Genomic DNA, 23010 nt, shown 5'->3' on the forward strand with positions numbered 1-23010 from the left:
TGTTTCCCCTGCTAAAATAATTGGCAGCATATGACAAAAAGGAAAAGTTATAGTTGAAGCCCAGTATTATTATTTTTGTGCCTACTTAAAAACTGCAAGTTTTAACAGCTTGCACAGAAAGCCCATTTCAACCATTTGCCAATAAATAACCGAGGCCCCTTTTCAAATATATCGGCGAGCAATTCAAATACTGGCCTCCAAACAGACAGTAAAGGAAGTCCAATGCTCCATAACTCAACCCTTGTCATGGCACGCTACTGAATAGGACAACTAGGGACACAGTAGGATTGTTCGCTTCTCGCCAAGCCACAACGATTCTTTGTCAGCCAGGCATAAATAACGAAGTGTTGATTGTTGTGTCAGAGTAATCTGACAGCTTGGGGAAGCAGTCATTTATCTAATGACAGAGTTTCTATGACGACAATCGATCCTCCCGCAGCCTTGGGTTTGGGTGGGTGTGTGTGTGTTTATGCATGTTTGAGAGGGCTGCTAAACATTTACAATTGATTGTTTTTTAGTTGAATACATAAAAACATTAAAGGATAAGTAGGACAGGGGGGCTTGATCGTGACGTGCAGCTCTTGTTTTTAAAGCTAAGACTTTCTCAAGATACTAAAGAGTTCCAGTGGTTCTTTTTTTGTCTTACACAGTCTAGTGTACTTTTTCATCAATACCAAAGATTCTTTTTAATTACACCATGACCCCAAAGAATGCATGGCTTCCACAGGTGATGTTTACCTCTTATGTTATGATACAATTTATCCTCCAGCAGATTAATGTCTGGATGCTCTGCAAGAGTAAACAGTAATTACTTTAGTCCAGATAGTTCAAACATTAAGCACGGCGTGACTCTGTTAAATGTTGTCATTCTTACAATTTTTCCTCACATTTTAATGCTGGTGGATGTTTACGGCGACCCTAAAAAACACCATGAAATAAACTAGAAGCTGCTAGAAATGCAGAGGAAGATAGTTTCACATTCCATGGAGGTTTGATAAGATAATAAGGAGGAACAGTTTAACAGGTCACATTACATAGTTACGGTTCTGTAAACAACTCTTTGCCAAATAGGTTTCTTTTTGAGTCTAACAGGTTGCTGGCATCATGTGATGTCAACAAGATGTGTTGAAACAATTGCCTTATGCTTTTAGTTGCTGAAGAACTGCAAGACAAGAAAATGTAAAGGATGGTTCTTGAATAGCTATGTTAATGATGCAACAATCAGATTTTTCAGCTGATCTTTGAGGTATTCTGTGGTGATTTCAATTTCGACTGATTTCGACAGATTTATTTTTTTGTTTTAGAAATAAAGGTGCTCCAGGTTCTTTTATTCAGGTTGACATTTTTTATCTTACAGAGAATAAAAGAATAGTGCTTAATTGGGAAGTGAAAGGCATATTATTTTTTATTATTTTTTTACAAATGAAAATCAGAAAAGCATAGGGTGGATCTATATCTCTTGCCCCACGAGTCCAACTTTTGCTGGACTTTTGATGGGGCCAATCAAACACATAAGTTTATATTGATCTGAAACCATTCGATTGTAGCACTGGATGTATGTTTAATGTTGTTATCCTGATGGAAGGTGAACCTCCTCCCCAGTCTCAAGTCTTTCGCAGCATCTAAAAGATTTTCTTACTGTAATATCTAATCTGTCCCACTAAAAAACCCTTATAACCACAGAATGATGCTCCCACCACAATGTTTCCTGATGTGGATAGTAAGTTCAGCATGTTAGTTTTAAACCACACATAATTTTAAATGGTGTTATTTTGTTAAAATGTGTTATTTTGTTCAAAACTGACCACAGCACCTTCTTCTACATATTTGCTGTGTCCCCTCATTGCTTGTGACAAACTCCAAATGGCTTATGGCTTCCAAATTAAAAATTTTCCACTCCATCATAAAGGCCAAATTTGTGAAATCCACAACTAACAAATGTCCAGTCAATTGATACTCCCACCTGAGCTGTGGATCTCTGCAGCTCCTCCAGGAGTACAATGGGCCTCTTGGCTGCTTCTGTGATTAATGCATGGCTTACCTGGAATGTCACTTTCAGTGGACAGCCAAGTGTGGATAGGACTGCGGCTGTGCAATAGTCTATTCTTTTTCAGATGATGGATTGAACAGAGAGACATTCAGAACATGGGATATTGTTTTATTTCTTAACGCTTCTTTAAACTTCTCCGCAACTTTATCCCTTGGGTAGTTCCTCTGTTTTCATGATGCTGTTTTATCTCTAATAGTCTTTAAAAACATTTCTGAGGTTTGTACAGAACAGCTGCATTTATACTAGTATTAGATTACACGTAACTGGACTCTATTTACTAATAAGGTGATGTTTAAAGGCACTTTGGGATTTTATTTAGTGACGCCAAAGTAAACGGGCCAAATATATATATATATATATATATATATATATATATATATATATGCATACAGTATATGTATATATATAAAGCCACACAATTTCAAAAAGGTGTATCTTTTTTTCCATGTTTGTTTTTCCAATTCTTTGTTAGTGTCATGATTTTTACACCCGACTTAACCCACATGCAGAGACTCTCAGAGAACTTTGTAAAAGGAATATGTTTTTATTGAAAGATTGATCAGGAACAACAGGAGCGACGAGTCTAATCTTCCTTACTGTGAAAACACAAAGAGAAAAGATAAATAGCTGAACCTCAGAAACATGAACCAACATAAACGTATCTTACTGGAGATTCCGGAATAACCTGCCAGGGAGAGAATAAATGTCAGGAAAGGAGTTCAGCTTGCCATGCACAGACCAGATCAGGAAGTAGCCTTAGCCACTACGGAGGACTGGAACAGATCAGGTAGGATTCACACCTGGAACAGGTAACAAAGCAAGTTAGAGTTCGCAACAACAGATCCTTCAAAAGATATCCAAGGGAAAAATCATGCAAACATTTCAGAGCTGGCCAGAAATTACCACGGAGGCAAAAACACTCAGGCGCCGAGGTGTTGGCAACCTTCCTCTATATGCTTCCCAGCTGATGAGTAGATGCACAACACCTGTCACCTCAGGTACACTCCTACTGGCGGCACCTAGTGTCGAAAAGGTGTAAGCAGCAGGCAGCAGAACTCCAAATCCTGACACCACCTCCCCCTCAACAGCCGCCTCCTGGCGGCCCAGAAGACGCTGCTTGGTGGGCCCGGAAATCCCGGATCAAAGAGGGATCAACAATGAAGGAACCCGGAACCCAGGAGCGATCCTCCGGACCATACCCCTCCCAGTCAACGAGGTACTGATGTCCACGTCCCCGTCGTCGAGAGGCCACAATGCGGCGAACAGAGTAGACAGGGTGGCCCTGAAAGTCCCAGGCAGGTGGAGGGGGCAAGGCCGGAGGGCAGAGCGTGCTGGTCTGAACAGGTTTCAACTGAGAAACGTGAAAAACAGGGTGAACACAGAGACTAGGAGGCAGACGAAGGCGAACAGATGCAGGACCCACGAGAGAATCAATTACATAGGGTTCAATGAACCTGGGAGAGAGCTTTCTGGACAGGGACTTGAGTGGAATGTCCCGTGCGGCGAGCCAAACCTTCTGACCAGGGAGGTAACTAGAAGCAGGCAGTCTTCGATGGTCTGCATAGCGCTTGTTTCGGGCAGCTGTCTGGTGAAGCGCCCGACTGGCGGCGTTCCAAACCCGTTTACATCTCCGTATGTGGTGTTGTACAGTAGGAACCGTGATGTCCTTCTCCTCCGACGGGAACAACAGAGGTTGGTATCCAAACGAAACCTCAAAAGGTGAATAACCGGTGACTGAGGAGACATGAGAGTTGTGGGCGTATTCGATCCACCCCAAGTGGTCACTCCATTCCGCGGGGAAGGTGGACGTCACGCACCAACTCCTGGTTAAGGCGCTCCACCTGGCCGTTAGTTTGGGGACGATGACCGGAAGTTAGCACCACCTTCGCCCCTAGGGCTTCACAGAAATGTCTCCAGACACGAGAAGTAAACTGAGGGCCCCTGTCGGACAACAGGCAACAGGGGATGCCATGCAGGCGAAAAACATGTTTGACCATCAATTTAGCAGTTTGGAGGGCCGATGGCAGCTTTCTGAGAGGAACCAGGTGGCAGGCCTTGGAGAATCGGTCAATAATGGTCATAATAACAGTCATTCCGTGAGAACATGATAGACCCGTGACATAGTCCAAGGCCACATGGGACCAGGGTCAACCAGGGATGCTGAGAGGTTGAAGTAAGCCTGCAGAGGGTCGATTAGAAGACTTACTTCTAGCGCATGTGGCGCAGGCCGTCACGTACTCCTTGACGTCTTTGTGAAGGGACGGCCACCAATAGCGTCTGGTGATTGCAGCAATAGTCCTACTGACACCAGGGTGAGCGAAGAACTTGGACGAATGAAACCAGCCAATCACTCTGGATCGCACTGATGCTGGAACATAGGTCCTTCCAGGAGGTCCAGTTCCTGGCCCAGGATCATCAGGGAGAGCTCGCCGCACCAAATCCTCTATCTCCCAGGTTAAAGAGCCCACGGTACAGCTAGGCATCAGGATAGACTCGCTATGTTTCTCTGTATCTTCAGGTTCAAATTGGCGGGATAGAGCGTCTGGTTTGATGTTCTTGGAACCTGGTCTAAAAGAAATAGACAGATAAAATCAAGAAAAGAAAAGAGACCAACGTGATTGACGTGCATTGAGACGCTTAGCTGACTGACTGTATGACAGATTTTTATGGTCTGTCCAGACCAACACAGGATGTTTAGCGCCCTCCAGCCAATGCCTCCACTCCTCTAGGGCCAACTTAATGGCCAGCAACTCTCTGTCTCCAACCTGGTAGTTTTGTTCAGCCGGGGTCAATCGACGGGAGAAAAAGGCGCATGGATGAAGCCTTCCATCCTGATCAGAAAGCTGGGAGAGCACCGCTCCCACCCCAGTATCCGAGGCATCTACTTCCAGGGTAAACTGTTTTGTAGAATCTGGATGGATCAGAACAGGCACTTGGGAGAACAGTCTTTTCAGCCGGGTGAAGGCGGTCTCAGCCTCCAAACCCCAGCTGAAGGTCGTCTTTGTGGAAGTTAGCGCATTCAATGGGGCCGCCACCTGGCTGTAATTCCTAATAAATCTTCGGTAGAAGTTGGCGAACCCCAAGAACTGCTGCAACGTCTTCCTTGAGTCAGGTACTGGCCAGTCCATTACTGCTCAGACCTTTCCTGGGTCTGCACGAACCTGTCCCTCCTCCAGAACAAAACCCAGGAAACTGATGGTTGACTGATGGAAGTCGCACTTTTCCATCTTAACAAACAGTCTGTTTTCAAGGAGACGCTGTAGAACCTGTCTCACATGGTGGCGGTGGTCCTCTAGACTCCTGAAAAAAATTAAATATCGTCCAGGTACACAAATACAAAAATATTCAAAAAATCTCTCAACACGTCGTTGACGAGAGCTTGAAAAACTGCTGGGGCATTACTTAGGCCAAAAGGCATCACCAAGTACTCGAAATGCCCCAGAGGAGTCTTAAATGCTGTCTTCCACTCGTCTCCCTGGTGGATTCTGACTAAGTGGTAGGCATTTCTGAGGTCCAGCTTAGAGAAAGCAACAGCGCCATGTACAGGCTCAAACGCAGAAACTAGCAGAGGAAGAGGATATTTGTTTTTAACAGTAATTGCGTTCAAACCCCTGTAATCTATACAAGGGCGTAAACCTCCATCTTTTTTCCCCACAAAGAAGAAACCTGCCCCTAAAGGAGACGAAGAGGGACGAATAACCCCAGCAGCTAAAGACTCAGCAATATATTTTTCCATTACTTTTCTTTCCGGCCCGGAGATGCTGTAGAGTCGGCTGGAGGGTAAAGGGGCACTAGGAAGAAGATTAATGGCACAGTCATATGGTCGATGAGGCGGTAGAGACAGGGCCTGAGACTTGCTAAAGACCATCTTAAGATCATGATACTCGGGGGGAACTCTGGTTAAGTCTGAGAGTTCCTCCTCCATACCTTCCTCACCAGGGGTTGAAGGACAGATGGCTGACTGTAAACATGAATTGAGACATCCCTCAGACCACGCTTCTACCCGTAATTCTGCCCAATTTATGTGGGGAGTATGGTGCTGGAGCCAGGGAAAACCAAGTACTAACGTACTCTGAGCTATGGAAAAAACAAAAAAAGATACTTCTTCTCTGTGATTACCGGACAAAACAAGCTCTAGAGGCAGTGATTATGGGTGATCTCATGAAGAGATAAACCATCCAAGGCCAAAACCCGACGTGGCTGGGTCAATCTTTCTGTGGAAATCCCTTTCTTTGAAACAAAATCAAAATCAATCAAGTTCAGATCACAACCTGAGTCAGCTAGGGCAGATAAAACCTCAGAGTGATGGTTAACAAACAAAGTAGCCGGTAACGTGAAGTGTGGGGTCTTACTACTGGAGGATCGGTCCGTCGGTTGCCCCATCACAGCCGACGGACCCGCCTTTTTGGCTGAACCGGACAACCGGAAATTAAATGATCAGAAGCACCACAATAGAAGCACTGGTTGGCCTCTCGACGTCGTTGTTGTTCTCCAGGCAGAAAGCTAGCTCTCCCAATCTGCATACGTTCGGTCTCGGGGTGGCTGATTTGAGGCCCTAATGACACTGGTAACGGGGATGGAGGAAACGGAGAGGTTCGCTCCAACGCTCTCTCGGAGCGATTCCTCCTCCTTTCCCGTAGGCGAGAATCAATGAAGATAGCTAAATCAATGTACTTATCTAATTCTTCTGGTTCATCTACTTGGACTAGTTCGTCCTTTATGGGCTCGTTCAAAGACTGAAAAAACGCCACCTTTAACGCGCTTGCGTTCCAGCCTGAGGATACAGCTAATGTATGAAAATCGATAGAAAAGTCCACTAAAGGACGATTCTGCTGTTTCAACGCCCACAATTTGCGGGCAATACAGGACTGATCTGAAGCTACATCCAACGTCTGTTTAAACTCCTTAATGAAATCCTCATATGACAACCCGAAACCAGTGCAGTTGGAAAACCTTGCCTCGGCCCATCGGAGCGCCCTTCCAGTTAACAAACTCAAAACATAAGAAATCTTACCCTCATCATGCGAAAAAGCTCGAGGTGACCGGTTAAACACCAACCTACACTGAAGTAAAAAACCACGACATCCACCCATCTCTCCGGAAAACCTCTCAGGATGAGGAGAAGAAACATCTCGAAAAGGTGGTGGATGTTGGGCCTCCAGTGGCTCAGCAACACCCCCAATGGGTGCAGCAGACTCAGAACTACAAGCACCTTGAAACAGTGATGCCAAATGCTCCAGCTGCTGGTTTGTTTGCAGCTGTCTATCTAGGAGGGTTTGAAGAGTAGAACTGTGCGTAGGAATTTGCTGACTATGTTCAGCAAAAGTTCTCTGAAGGTTCTCCGCTGGGTTAGGCTGGCCTGAGTGTTCTGTCATGATTTTTACAGCCAACTTAACCCACATGCAGAGACTCTCGGAGAACTTTGTAAAAGGAATAAGTTTTTATTGAAAGATTGATCAGGAAAAACAGGAGCGACGAGTCTAATCTTCCTTACTGTGAAAACACAAAGAGAAAAGATAAATAGCTGAACCTCAGAAACATGAACCAACATAAACATAAAGACGCTGCTTGGTGGGCCCGGAAATCCCGGATCAAAGAGGGATCAACAATGAAGGAACCCGGAACCCAGGAGCGATCCTCCGGACCATACCCCTCCCAGTCAACGAGGTACTGATGTCCACGTCCCCGTCGTCGAGAGGCCACAATGCGGCGAACAGAGTAGACAGGGTGGCCCTGAAAGTCCCAGGCAGGTGGAGGGGGCAAGGCCGGAGGGCAGAGCGTGCTGGTCTGAACAGGTTTCAATTGAGAAACGTGAAAAACAGGGTGAACACAGAGACTAGGAGGCAGACGAAGGCGAACAGATGCAGGACCCACGAGAGAATCAATTACATAGGGTCCAATGAACCTGGGAGAGAGCTTTCTGGACAGGGACTTGAGTGGAATGTCCCATGCGGCGAGCCAAACCTTCTGACCAGGGAGGTAACTAGAAGCAGGCAGTCTTCGATGGTCTGCATAGCGCTTGTTTCGGGCAGCTGTCTGGTGAAGCGCCCGACTGGCGGCTTTCGAAACCCGTTTACATCTCCGTATGTGGTGTTGTACAGTAGGAACCGTGATGTCCTTCTCCTCCGACGGGAACAACAGAGGTTGGTATCCCAACGTGAAAACACAAAGAGAAAAGATAAATAGCTGAACCTCAGAAACATGTACCAACATAAACGTATCTTACTGGAGATTCCGGAATAACCCGCCAGGGAGAGAATAAATGTCAGGAAAGGAGTTCAGCTTGCCATGCACAGACCAAATCAGGAAGTAGCCTTAGCCACTACGGAAGACTGGAACAGATCAGGTAGGATTCACACCTGGAACAGGTAACAAAGCAAGTTAGAGTTCACAACAACAGATCCTTCAAAAGATATCCATGGTAAAAATCATGCAAAGATTTCAGAGCTGGCCAGAAATTACCACGGAGGCAAAAACACTCAGGCGCCGAGGTGTTGGCAACCTTCCTCTATATGCTTCCCAGCTGATGAGTAGATGCACAACACCTGTCGCCTCAGGTACACTCCTACTGGCGGCACCTAGTGTCGAAAAGGTGTAAGCAGCAGGCAGCAGAACTCCAAATCCTGACAGTTAGGCTTTGGTTTGTGTTGGTCTATAACAAAAAGTCCAATCCAAGTCCAAGTATACAGGAATGTGTGGTCTTTACATGACAAATATGGAAAGATTCAAGCGGTCGTAGTACTTTTGAAAGACACTGTATAGCACCCACCCAGAAAATAATTACCAAAAAATTTTAAAATATATATTTTTCTTCTTGTAATGGTTTAACTGATTTTGTAAAGTGCTAGATTGGACCTTTTTTAAAAACAGAAAAATGAACAAATTTTTTAAATTATGTTAAATGGTCGCGACTTCTTAGCTTCTTCATACTTTTAGCATCCTCTTTCTCTAAGCCATAATTAATGCCATATCTATTTAAATTCAAATTCCCCACCATGCTTGGAGCCTGCTTTTTCTCTGTATGTAATAAGAAAATTTAAGACTCGCCATCTATGTCTGCCTTAGCTAATGTCCGAGTGCCCTGACACCTTGACAGGATGTCTGAAATCGGGTACGTGCTAGAAAATTACTAAAAAAAACTGAGACAGAACTTGACAAATATCATCCATGCTATTAAAATGACCCCTATTGTCATTATGAGCAAAGAGATTAAATTCAACTCATCAGACGTAAGTGTGACAGGTGCCTCAATAGGCTGATGGCAAGCGGCAAGCATAGGAGATTAGCAGGGTACTGATATCATTATTTCCGCCTATCAGGGATTCAGCAGGGAGGCAATTGTAATTTCTAGGCTTATTAGTCCACACTCGGAAAAAGAGAATGCACAGTGATAAAGCTGACTGTGACAGCGGCGCGTTTCACTCGCAAGTGCTGCTACTGTGACACTGACCAAATGCCAGTGTGCCTCTGTCCCTGTAATCCTGCCTAATGGAGGTTAACGCACAATACAGAAAAGGTGATCACCGATAATCACAACAATCCACACATTTGCATTTTTAAGTTGTAAGAGCGGTCACAGAGAAAATAAAAATTAGAGAGGCGTGAATGTGTGGAAATGAGGAGGTGGAAATGAGGAGGTGGAGGGAGGTGGGCTCAGGGCGCACACATACACATGTATTTTAAAGCTGTGTGGAGAAGTAGCACAGCAGTTTTGAAGGTGGCAGGCAGGCAGATCCTCTCCCAGCAATTTCAGACATCTGCCTCTCCTTGGGCAGCCTGTGCCAGCTCCCGGCCCTGAAGAGAGCCTTGTTCCCAGCACACTAAAGCCCAGAAGTGTTTGTCGAGCCTAATAAATATTGCACGGCGCTTCCTCTTAATCTCATTAATGTTTGTGCATGTCTGTTGGTGTCTGTAGATATAAACAAGGGATGAGCATTAAGCCCTTACAAAAAAAAAGAAAAGACAGCTGCCGTCGACGGCACCGGTCTCCTTCCTGGATATACAACTCTTGTCACCTTTCCTCTAAGCCAAAGAGACAGGGAATGGAAACCATTCAGGCATTACTATCTGCTCACCAACACCACAGGTTATCCTCAACTCCATTTGTCTCTGTAAATGCAGGCACGGGGAGCTGTCATATTTGGGCCAGATGAAGATATCTGGCTCTGTTTGGCAACACCTCTCCTTAATTATGCCTAATTTGTAGACCAAATAGTCGCTTATCACTCCCACTGTCTGTGACAGCTTAATAATCTGTAACCCCAGTGTGGGTGAGTGAGAAGGGAGAGCCGGCAGAGCGTGACCGAGACCTTAATATGATTTGTGTGTTTTGGTGTCATGGTTTAACAGTTTTATAAGCCAGCCTGGTGATAAGTATCATGTTATTAGGGAGTTACATATTTGCCTTTATTTTTCTCAAAGGGGAGGCACACTTTGACCAATTGCATTACCACAATGACAATAATCAGGGTCTCTGGGGAGGACAGCAAAGGTAATTTGCATGGAAGCAGCTGACAGCTCTGTAATAAACTTGTGTGAATAGAAGACTTTGTATACATTTCAGAAAAAGAGCACTGGTAAAAAATTAGGCTAGCTAAAAGGCTTAGAGAGCCTCCCAGAAACTGTTAAATAGTTGGTGCTTTGAATATAACACCACTTTCACTGGTTTCAAATGATCTGGAATAGAATTATGGAACATTTCGGTTTTTCTGAAGACCTGTTATGTGACGTTCCTATAAGTAATTGTTCTTGTAGTAGAAAGATTTCTTATTCACAATAAATCATTGCTGTTTGGCACTGTTTTCTCAGCTGAAGAAGGTCTATGTTACTACGCAAAGTAATGTTGCTTGAGGATTTCTTACGATTTCAAGAAAATAACTGTGATATGACATCTGTCTGCTACAGATAAATAAATTATTATTGATAAAGATTTTTTACGGAGCAATGCAGGTACAACAAACTCATATTGGCTGGTTAATTCAATGACCTTTCTGCCAGGGTAGCCAGCTTGCAGTCCACTGCTTTACAGATATTTTGCTCTTATTCTAAAGACTGTATTACCTTAATAAAAGTGATGGTCGGAGACCTTTTAGTTTCCATACTATGACTTTCTGACTTTTGTATAATCAGAAATATTTCAAAACAGCAAATTGTTTCTTTATTGTAAATGTAGGACCCTTTATCAGATAGCTGACAAGCAGTGTGTGGCAACAGGTGGGGGTGGGGCCCAGTGCCCTTACTCTAATCTTTAGTTTCAGTTTCAGTTTATTTATATAGCGCCAATTCACAACACATGTTGTCTCAAGGCACTTCACAAAAGTCAGGTATTTACACTGGTCCCATTCTCTGGGATCTCAGTAAAACTACTTTATGCTGCAGGAACGGTATGTTTAAGTATTTTAATGGTTTTGAAACTGCAACTTCATAAAACCTTGGCACTGGTAAGCAGCTTGAGCCTACTCCTGGTACGTTCCTTCATTCTCAGATATATTTTCTTCATGTGTATTTTTTTCTGTGTAACATAAGGAGGGAGTATAGGAATGGAAGTAGAGTGGGCGAGAAGGCCCTGATGGCCCCGCAATGAAATCTGCCTCAGCTTGCCTCTACCAGCTGCAATTATCATTAAGCCTCCAATGGAACCGGTCCACTCCAGAGACACCTAAAAGCCACCGTAGACCCACACATAATATTGTATTAAATGAGACCAAAAAAATCAATACACAATGCAAATGAAAAGCATGGGAGTAGGATCCACTCAGTATGCATATTTCCTGTCAAGTACACTTTCTGACCCATTGAGCGCTGCTCGCGGCGGAACTCAGTACTTTTGAAAATTACTGATGATCTGTTGTTATGAGCCCCTATCTGCCTGTCTTGCACTATTTGTGATACGTTTGTCTGGCTGTGCCTGGTGAAAAACGGGCTCCCTTCCTCGCCATATTAAAAGAGTTTGTCCATGAACTGAGGAGAATGTGCTGCTTATGTCCTTTTAGTACACGGTAAATGGAAATGTTGATAAATACAGCCTGGCGTGAAGCACTTGTTTTCTAGCGGCTGTGTGCAATGCACAACAAAACGAGAGAGCTAATTTTAAGAAAAATGAGCCTGTGTGAGAAGCAGGGTGAGCAGCTACTTATTTTGTTGCCTCTCTTTCTATTGTGCTAAGATATTATTCCTACGATTAACACTTTTGTGTGTGTGTGTGTGTTCTTGTACTTGGTGCTGAGTGAGAACCATTTTTCGTATTTTTATCGCAATGTGAGGACATTTTCCTGGTCCTCACTTTTCAAATTCCGTTCTTGGGAAAGGGGTTAGGTTTAGGACTAGGGTATGAATTGAGTTATTGTTAGGGTTAGGTATTAACTGGTTAGTGTTAGGGTTAGTGTTAGGGTCAGGGTTAGGCACTAAAAATCAAGGAAAATGAATGGAAGTCAATGGAAGTAACCGAAAAGCCCTCATAAAGATAGTAAAACACGGATGTGTGTGTGTGTGTGTGTGTGTGTGTGTGTGTGTGTGTTCCTGTCTTGGCATCACAGTGAGAACCATTTTCCCGATTTCACCATCAAATTGAGGACCGTTTGTACCAAAGTGAGGACATTTTGCTGGTCCTCACGACCTATTTTGCAATCGGTTAGGTTTAGGACTAAGGTATGAATTGACTTTAGGTTAAGGTTAGGGTTAGGCATGCACTGGTAATGGTTAGGTTTAGGGTTATTGTCAGGGTTAGGGCATAGAAAGGGTTGAAAATGACTGAAAATCAATGGAAGTCAATTGGAGTCAACACATGGTCCTCACTACATATAGCAAAACAAGAGTGTGTGTGTGTGTGTGTGTGTGTTTTCTTGTGCATAAGCAGGGAGTTTGCATCGTTGGGGGTTGCAGAGCGTGTTTTGAGGAAAAAAGCAGAACTCTGAATGCATATGTACGTTTAGTGCACACAGATAAGTGCTTATCATACACCTGTAGCCAGGAGGCCAAATCCAGTATATCTGTGCAGTCCCTGCAAGCGTACCTCGCCGTAGTTCAATCTGCAATCTTAACCGGTAGAGCTACTCCTTCTTTTATAAACTGTGTACCAGAGGGTTGTCAAGGTGGTCCATCAGAGGTCCTTTACACACAAAACAATACACAGTGTAAAATGTTATATAGAGTTTAAGTAACATAATATAATAGTTTCTTTTTCTACATCCCACACATCCTGGGCACAAACTGTTTAGACTTTTACCTTCGGATTGGAGCTACAGAGCGCTATTTGCAAAAACCAGCCACCACAGAGGCAGTTTCTGTCCTCTGGCTGTCTCTCTGATGAACACTTAACAGTCAAAGTGCTCAGATCAATGCCATGCATACGTGTATATATACTGCTCACAAAATTAAAGGGAACACTAAAATAACACATCCTAGATCCGATTAATTAAATATTCTCATTGAAAAACTTTTTTATTAACACAGTGGAATTGATTGAGAAGAAAAAAATACAAAAATTATCAATGTGAATCAAAATCATTACACCATGGAGATCTGGATTTGGGTTCATACTCAATATGAAAGTGGAAAATAACATGACAGGCTGATTCAACATCAGTGAATATTCCTCAATACAAGTCTAAATGAGGCTCAGTGGTGTGTGTGGTCTCCACTTGCCTGTATATAGCCTGGGCATGCTCCTGAGGGATCTCTTCCCAGACCTGGATTAGAGCATCAGTTAGCTCCTGAACAGTCTGTAGTGCAACGTGGCGTTGGTGGATTGACCGAGAAATGTTGTCCTAGATGTGCTCAATTGGATTCAGGTCCGGCGAACAGGCAGGCCAGTCCATTACATCAGTGCCCTCATCATGCAGAAACTGCTGACACACTTCAGCCACACGAGGCCTAGCTTTGTCATGCATAAGAGGGAACGTAGGGCCCACTGCACCAGCATATGCTCTCACAATGGGTCTGAGGATCTCATCCCGATACCTTATGGCAGTCAGGGCACCTCTGGCTAGCACATGGAGGGATGTGCAGCCATCCAAAGAAATGTCTCCCCATACCATGACTGACCCACCACCATACCAGTCATGCTGGAGGATGTTGCGGGCAGCATAACGTTCTCCATGGTGTCTCCAGACTCTGTCACGTCTCAGTGTGAACCTGCTTTCATCCGTGAAGAGCACAGGGTGCCAATGGCAATCTGCCAATTTTGGTGTTTTCTAGCAAACGTCAGTCGTCTTGCATGGTGTTGGGCTGTAAGCACAGGCCTTATATGTGGACATTGGGCCCCCATACTACCCTCATGGAGTCTGTTTCTGACAGCTTGAGTAGAAACATGCACATTAGTGGCCTGCTGCAGGTCATTTTGTAGGGCCCTGGCAGTGGATCTCCTGTTCCTCTTTGCACAAAGGATGAGGTAGCGGTCCTGCTGCTGGGTTGTAGCCCTCCTACGGCCCCCTCCATGTCTCCTGGTGTTCTGACCTGTCTCCTGATACCTATTCCATGCTCTGGACACTGTCCTGAGAGACAACCCTAACCCTAACACTACCCCTAACCCTAAAGGTAAAAGCCTAAACTGTTTGCGTGCAGCATGTGTGGGGTTTGCAGAGATTTTAGCTGCCCTTTTCATGGCCCTAGATCTGTATAAGACCTGGACAGAGAGATGATTCTCTCTGCAACCCTGATTATTCATTGCAGTCTGAACCAGTCCTGTTGTGTGGATGAGTCAAACCACACTGAGATGGACAAAGACAGGACAGACTGAATTATGACAGTGTAGAAGATGACCAGCAGCTCCTGTGAAAGGTTGTGTTTCTTAGGTTGCCTCAGGAAGTACAGTCTCTGCTGGGCCTTCTTCCAGATATTGTCTATGTGTGAGGACCATCTCAGGCTTCAAGAAATGGTGGTTCCTAGGAACCTGAAGTGGTCCACAACCAACACAGTGTTGTTGAGGATGGTGAGAGGGGTATGTGGGGTATGGTGTTCTCGGAATGTCCACCTTCACCTCCACAGTCTTGAGTGGGGTAAGTTCCAGGTGGTTCTGACCACACCAGTGTACCAGCCGATTCACCTCCTGTCTGTATGCAGACTCATCATTGTCTTGGACCAGTCCAATAACAGTGGTGTCATCTGCAAACTTCAGGAGTTCCACAGAGGTGTGTCTACATTGAGAGCAAAGTGGAACAGAAGTCAAATTCCTTGTTTGTGTGCACAAACATGGCAAATAAAGCTGATTCTGATTTTAGCAAACCATTCTCGCTATCCACAATAAAATCCAACAAAAACCAATAAAGATTGTAATTAATTAAAGTTGATTTAAGTAAGGTTTCAGCATAGAGAATGCATAATCACGCTGATCTATTTTATACAGATGAACTTGGACGATTTTCAGTTAGATCAGCCCTGACCGGTGAATGATAAGATACTTAAACATCCTATTTTTCTTACAATCAAACAGGGGCTCTCAGGTCATGCTAACAACCAATGTTAAATTTTCAGCATAGTTTTTTTAAGTAACTTTAATTTCTGTCAAAACTAGATGAAACGGATATAAAATGTCATGTTGAATGACAAAAATAATGACAATTTCTTTTTTTTGTTACATAGTAAAAACAAGGTATGCATGTTGGAGGGAGATGAAATGTAATTTTAATTGTTTGGAATGGTGGAACATGTTTGAAAAATAGCCAAATACACCTAAATCTCTTGCAGGTTTGGACAATAAAATTACATATTTAGCAACTACATGGTGGCTATCCAAAAAGTGTCAAATTATTTCATATATACATTTCATTTATGCATTTTTACAGTACAATGTCTAATGCCAGTGTGACATATCTGATCATTATAGTTTTTGAAACGATAACTTGGAGTTTCAGATATGCAACAATCTGCTGGCTCTGATTTCACAATGTTTCATTCAGAATGTTATGTGAAGTTTGTATATGTTAGAATGCATTCTAACTAGGATTTTTTTTTACTCAGTCAGTCATTTTCTACCGCTTATTCCATAGTGGGTCACAGGGAAGCTGGTGCCTATCTCCAGCAGTCTATGGGTGAGGCGGGGTACACCCTGGACAAGTCGCCAGTCCGTCGCAGGGCAACACACAAACAACCACGCACACACTCATTCATACACCTAAGGGCAATTTAGAGCAACCAATTAACCTAACAGGCATGTCTTTGGACTGTGGGAGGAAGCCGGAGTACCCAGTGAGAACCCACACATGCACAGGGAGAACATGCAAACTCCATGAAGAAAGACCCCCGGCCGGGAATCGAACCCAGGACTTTCTTGCTGCAAGGCAACAGTTCTACCAACTGCGGCACAGTGCAGCCCATTTTTTTTGACTCAAAAAAGGTAATTCAATTAAAGCATAAAAAAACTTTTATATCTAGACCTCACCTATGTATAAAGAAATTATTTTCCTTAAAGAGGTAAGAGGCCCTAAAATCGTTATATTTAGTCGGCTAAGCTTGAAATAAATTCAGTAAAATAAAATGTGGTAAGATTCACTCTAAGAAAATTAAACTAAAATTAAAACTGAAACTACTACAGGTGACTAGAATGTAGTTAAAAACTAGTTAGAATTTGGTCAAAGTACAGTACATCAAATATGGAAGAAAATAACTAAAATATGCTAAATAAACAGTGCTAACACCAACAATATTTAGTGTTAAGCTTGTTACTGTGGGAAGAACTAGCTGTTTTGAGGAAGTTGTTTAAAAATTAAGTCAGTGAAAGCACAACAGTTGTAAGACGCTATTTAAAAAGCAACTATTTTCTACAGATACATGTAGGCTGTTCTCTTCTGAGTACAGAAAGGGGCCATCTGTCACAGTATGTCAATTTCTAGCAGCCTTGGGGATGTTTTGTTAAATGGCAAAGCAGCAAATTAACATTTAGCCAACTTTGCAGATAACAAGAGGGCTGTGCATATTGCAACATTCCTTTGTTTTATCCTTACGAGCTTTCAACTTCTGTCTGTCATGAGATATGCTGGGTTTGGAGATCTCACAGTTGAGGTAAAGTCCTGCATTCTCTAGGAAATACACAATGAGTATGACGTGTACAGTTATCAATGCTAAGTGCGCTAATTGTGCTAATCACTCATATAAGACCTTTAGTTCAAAAATATAACCTCAGTTCAAAACTTGAACTATCTATTTAATAATAATCTTAAATAATCCAGATGATATTTATTTTAAAGCCAAAAATGATCCAGCATCCATGATGTCCCACAAAAATTTAGAGTTTTGATTCAGACCACAAAACAGTTTGTGGTCTGGGGGCCAGTTATCGCTAAACCTTCTTACCGCAATCTTTCTGTATATGTTTATATTTTTATTGCAGATTCAGACAGGAGCAAACATTTTTGTTACTTTTTTATCCTGTCTTATTTAAACAAGAAATTGGCACAAATATTGCAATAAACTATTTTTCCTGTCAGTTAAATATCAAGTTTTAACATCTTGCTTGTTATTCACTTGTCTATTTTTATTTATTTTAGTTAGTCAATTGATGTTGGCACTGTTTTATGTGTGCGGCAGCAAGCATTACATGTAAATCTGAGGATCTCTATCACACAGCTCTTTCATCATCACATAACAGAGATAGGCTGTTTTCTAATTAGCGACCAGCTAAAATGCTTGTAAAGTGAGACTTTAGGTAGGAAGAATACCACTCCCACTCATCGATGTGGTCCCTCACTGTGTGATTCTCCCATTTCCTGCCTTCTTGCTCACACTTTCTCTTTTTTCCAACTGAATATCAGCAGTGGAAAACATTTTGTGGAATTTGTTTTAGGTCAATGGTTATGACGCAAACTCGTTATAGGAAAGGTCAGAGCCAAACACAAACGAATTCTAGGCTGCCACAAGAGCGACCTGTCTCAGAGAAGGATACTTAAAGGACCTTGCCCTGGAAACAGTGAAGGGCAGACCTCACAAGAGGTTCACAGGAGCTCACTGTCAATGTTTACCAGTCAGCCAATCGTATGTCTCACTTCACTGATTATGCACACTTCCCACACTGTGCAGGAGAACCTCCAGTGGGAGGGGAGCAAAGAAGCAGTTTTCTTCTGCACTGTCTAAATAATGATGTCGGAGCAATAAGCAGGGGAGCACACTATTCCCCTTGGAGTTTTGGTTCATGGCCTGGCGCATCTTTGTTAAAGGCTTCTACCTCTAATGATCCATGTCAAACACTACCCTGCTGTAATGGCATATCTCACTTCATCACTTAGACCCCAGAGTGACAATTATAATCACATATATAGCTTTTCCTACTGGATAAGACCACTATTATGACAAAGTGATGCTGTGATGAGCAAAGTGGAGATGGATGAGACAAGGAGAACAAGAGTACAGACAGACAGCACAGCACTGCAAGAACTGAAGTATCAATGTTCCTAACACAGAGTTTAATTCTTCATCCAACTTATTGTTCATTCACCCTATGGCTCCTCTAAGAGTCATATCCTATCCTGTTTAGCTATAGAACACACCATGCCTGTATGGGTGCTGTCATCCCCTACTTGTTTTCAAACAATGGTGGGTTTTAAGTTGTCACACTAGATGTGTAAAACCCTTCTCTCCCACTGATGCGTCTGGGGCGAGGACCACCAACATACTTGGCCTCTTCACCCCATGATGCACCCAAAACAAAAGTCCATTGAGAGCTTCCCAGTTTTTGTTCTTTGACCTTGAGGTAGCAACACCCACAAGACACTGGACACACTTCCTGTGCAGCACTGTGCTGTACATTTATCACCATTTACTTCTGGAGGCATGTCATCTAAGCTCAGAGATAGATGTTGGCTGAATTAGTTGCCCTTTGTGTGCAATTGTGTGGAATTTAGATGCCTTTTTGCCTTCTCCCTGTGTTTTCTGTAAGGACCGAGGTGGCATGAGAGAAGTCAATCCGATATCAGTTGATTTACATGGGAGTGAGTCAGCTCTAGAGTGTGATGAAGCATTTACAAACAGTCTGTGATACTAGATAACCAGTGTGTATAAAAATGCTCTGGGACAACTGTTGTCATAGTATAACGCATTTCACTTCTTGCCATAACCACACACTGGATGGGTCTTTGCAGTGTGCCAAGAAAGAACGACGACTGGAAGAGACTGGAAGAGATATTTCTTCAGTTGAGATGAGGCCATAAAGCAGAACTTATAAGGCGTCATAACCAACAATTTCGAGAGTAGAATAGAAGTTTTCTGACACTTTATTTGGTATACCTGTTAAAATATTTGTTGTTTCAACCGGAAATATAGCCAATCACATGACAGCAAATCAATGCATCTTGCAATGTCGTACTCGTACACATACTCGTCGTCTTCCGCTTTATCCGGGACCGGGTCGCGGGGGCAGCAGACTCAGCAGAGACGCCCAGACGTCCCTCTCCCCAGACACCTCCTCCAGCTCCTCCGGGGGGAGCCCAAGGCGTTCCAAGGCCAGCCAAGAGACATAGTCCCTCCAGCGTGTCCAGGGCCGTCCCCTGGGCCTCCTCCCAGTGAGACGTGCCTGGAACACCTCCCGAGGAAGGCGTCCAGGAGGCATCCGACATAGATGCCCGAGCCACCTCAACTGGCTCCTCTCGATGTGGAGGAGCAGCGGCTCTACTCCGAGCCCCTTCTAGATGGCCGAGCTCCTCATCCTATCTCTAAGGGAGTGCAACCCTATGGAGGAAGCTCATTTCAACCGCTTGTATCCAGGATCTGGTTCTTTCGGTCATGACATAGAGTTCATGGCCATTGGTGAGAGTAGGAACGTAGACCGACTGGTAAATTGAGAGCTTCCCTTTCGGCTCAGCTCTCTCTTCACCACAACGGACCAGCAGAGTGCCTCTCCATCCACCGATCCATCTGTCAATCTGTCAAACCCGCTCCATTCTTCCCTCACTCGTGAACAAGACCCTGAGATACTTGAATTCCTCCACTTGAGGCAGGAATTCCCCTCCAAACTGAAGAGGACAAGCCACCCTTTTCCAGTCGAGAACCATGGCCTCTGACTTTTAGGAACTGATCTTCATCCCAGCCGCTTCACACTCGGCTGCGAATCGCCCCAGCGCATGCTGTAGGTCTTGGCCAGAGGGGGCCAGCAGGACCACGTCATCCACAAAAAGAAGAGACGAAATCCACTGGCCCACAAACAAGACCCCCTCCGGCCCTTGGCTGCACCTAGAAATCCTGTCCATAAAAGTTATGAACAGGACCAGTGACATAGGGCAGCTCTGCCGGAGTCCAACATGCACCGGGAACAGGTTCGACTTAGTGCCGGCAATGCGGACCAAACTCCTGCTCCGCTTGTACAGAGACCGGATGGCCCTTAACAAAGGGCCCCCGATTCCATACTCCTGGAGCACCCCCCACAGGGCATCACGAGGGACACAGTCGAATGCCTTCTCCAGGTCTACAAAACACATGTGGGGGCAAACTCCCATGAACCCTCGAGTACCATGTAGAGAGTACAGAGCTGGTCCAGTGTTCCACGGCCGGGACAAAAACCACACTGCTCCTCCTGAATCTGGGGTTCGACTATCGGCCAAACTCTCCTCTCCAATACCCTGACATAGGCCTTACTAAGGAGGCTGAGGAGTGTGATCCCCCTGTAGTTGGAACACATCCTCCGGTCACCCTTCTTATGAAGGGGGACCACCAACCCAGTCTGCCAGTCCAGAGGCACTGTCCCCGACCGCCATGCAATGTTGAAGAGGCGTGTCAACCATGACAGCCCCACAACATCCAGAGATTTGAGGTACTCAGGGCGGATCTCATCCAACCCCGAAGCCTTGCCACCACGGAGCTTTTTAACCACCTCGGTGACTTCAGCCTGGGTGATGAAAGAGTCCAACCCCAAGTCCCCAGTCTCTGTTTCCACCAGGGAATGCGTGATGGCAGGATTGAGGAGATCCTCGAAGTACTCCTTCCACTGCCCGATAATGTCCTCAGTCGAGGTCAGCAGCCTCCTACCCCCACTATAAACAGTGTTGGCGAAGCACTGCTTCCCCCTCCTGAGGCGCCGGAGGTTTTGCCAGAATCGCTTCGAGGTCAAGCGGTAGTCCTTCTCCATGGCCTCGCCGAACTCCTCCCAGGCCCGCGTTTTTGCCTCTGCCACAGCCCGGACCGCAGCACGCTTGGCCTCACGGTACCCGTCAGCCGCCTCAGGAGTCCCATAAGCCAACCACAGCCAATAGGACTCCTTCTTCAGCTTGACAGCATCCCTTATTGCCGGTGTCCACCACCGGGTTCTGGGATTGCCACCGCAACAGGCACCGCAGACCTTACGGCTGCAGCTAGCATTGACAATAGATGCGGAGAACATAGTCCACTCGGACTCTATGTCTCCAACATCCCCTGGAATCTGGTAAAAGCTCTCCCGGAGGTGGGAGTTGAATACATCCCTGGCCGAGGGCTCTGCCAGGCGTTCCCAGCAGACCCTCACTATGTGCTTGGGCCTGCCAAGTCTGTCCGGCTTTCTCCTCCTTTCTCCTCCTCCAGCGGATCCAACTCACCAAGTGGTGATCATTGGACAGCTCAGCCCCTCTCTTCACCCGAGTGTCCAAAACATGCGGCCGAAGGTCTGATGATACGACAACAAAGTCGATCATTGACCTCCTGCCAGGGTGTGCTGGTGTCAAGTGCACTGATGGACACCCTTATGCTTGAACATGGTGTTCATTATCGACTATCCATGACTAGCACAGAAGTCCAATAACGAAACACCACTCGGATTCAGATCGGGGAGGCCATTCCTCCCGATCACGCCTCTCCAGGTGTCATTGTCCTTTCCCACGTGGGCGTTGAAGTCCCCCAGCAGAATAATGGAGTCCCCGGGAGGGGCACTATCCAGCACCCCGACAGGGAGTGTTATGATTTGGGGTTGTTTGGTTTTTGGTTTCTGTTTTTTTCTTGTTTTTCACAGTTAAGGTTTTGACTCGTTCTTTTGTTATTATTCTTCTTAGATTTTGAATTATGCTTCTTTTATTTTCCTGATCATGCTTTTGTTTATTATTTTTCTGGTCATGTTTTAGTCTTGTTCATGTTTTGTCAAGTTTTGTTTGTATATTAGAGTCTCTGTTTTTGCAGCAGCCACGTTTTGTTCTGTCAGCCAATTAAGTTTATTTGGTTCACCTGCACCATGTTAATCAGTTTTCCACCTGTACAATGCTCCATTTATACACACCTGTTCAGTTAGTAGTCGCGGAAACATTTCTCATGTCTTGCTCTCATGCTCATGTCTAGTTTTCATGCTCAAGTCTTGTTTTTTGATCATGCCATGCCTGTCTTGCCTGCCCGTTAGTTTTGTTCCTGCCTCCTGTAGTGAGTGAGTTTTTTGTTATTAAATCTTTTGCACTTACCGTCACGCTGCCTGCTCATCTGCCTTCTGGGGTCCTATATCTCACAAACCGTAACAGGGACGCCAAGAAGGCCGGGTACTCTACACTGCCACCTGGACTGTAGGCCGAAATGAAGCTCAGGTTCCTTCCCACGCCCAGTGAGGTGACATTTCACGTCCCTAGAGCCAGCCTAAGCATCCAGAAATCGGGCCACTGAGGTCTCCACCTTCGTCTGCCGCCCAATCATCTTTGCACCGGCCCCTGCAGGTGGTGGGCCCACTAGGGGATGGCCTCGCATCTCTCCTTCGGGCTTTGCCCAGCCGGGTCCTGTGAGGAGCAACCCAGCTACCCCTCTCTTACGCGTCCTGGCCCAAGGCCTGGCTCCAGGGTGGGACCCCGGCTCCGCCATACCGGGCAATTTCACGTGCCTCGATCGTGTAGTCCTCATGAGGGTGTCTTGAACCGCTCTTTGTCTGACCCATCACCTAAAGCCTATTTGCCATGGGAGACCCTACCAGGGGCATTTAAGCCCCAGACAACATAGCCTCTAGGATCATTCAGGCAATCAAACCCCTCCACCACATTAAGGTGGCGGTTCAAGGAGGGGCATCTTGCAATCTGAGCATCAGAATGAGGAAGAAAGGG

General features: G+C 44.9%; 1 long non-coding RNA gene across 1 annotated transcript; it reads right to left on the reverse strand.

The window, feature by feature from the left end:
* Positions 1–7475: 7475 nt before the first annotated feature.
* On the reverse strand, positions 7476–8360 carry LOC124855184. Its single transcript, XR_007035027.1, has 2 exons — positions 8277–8360; positions 7476–7543 (listed from the first exon to the last, which is right to left on the reverse strand). It is a non-coding gene; the product is annotated as an uncharacterized LOC124855184 (long non-coding RNA).
* Between the last annotated feature and the right edge of the window lie 14650 nt (positions 8361–23010).

Source organism: Girardinichthys multiradiatus, chromosome 19 (genome assembly GCF_021462225.1).
Source record: "Girardinichthys multiradiatus isolate DD_20200921_A chromosome 19, DD_fGirMul_XY1, whole genome shotgun sequence".
In the NCBI taxonomy this organism is placed as follows: Eukaryota; Metazoa; Chordata; class Actinopteri; order Cyprinodontiformes; family Goodeidae; genus Girardinichthys; species Girardinichthys multiradiatus.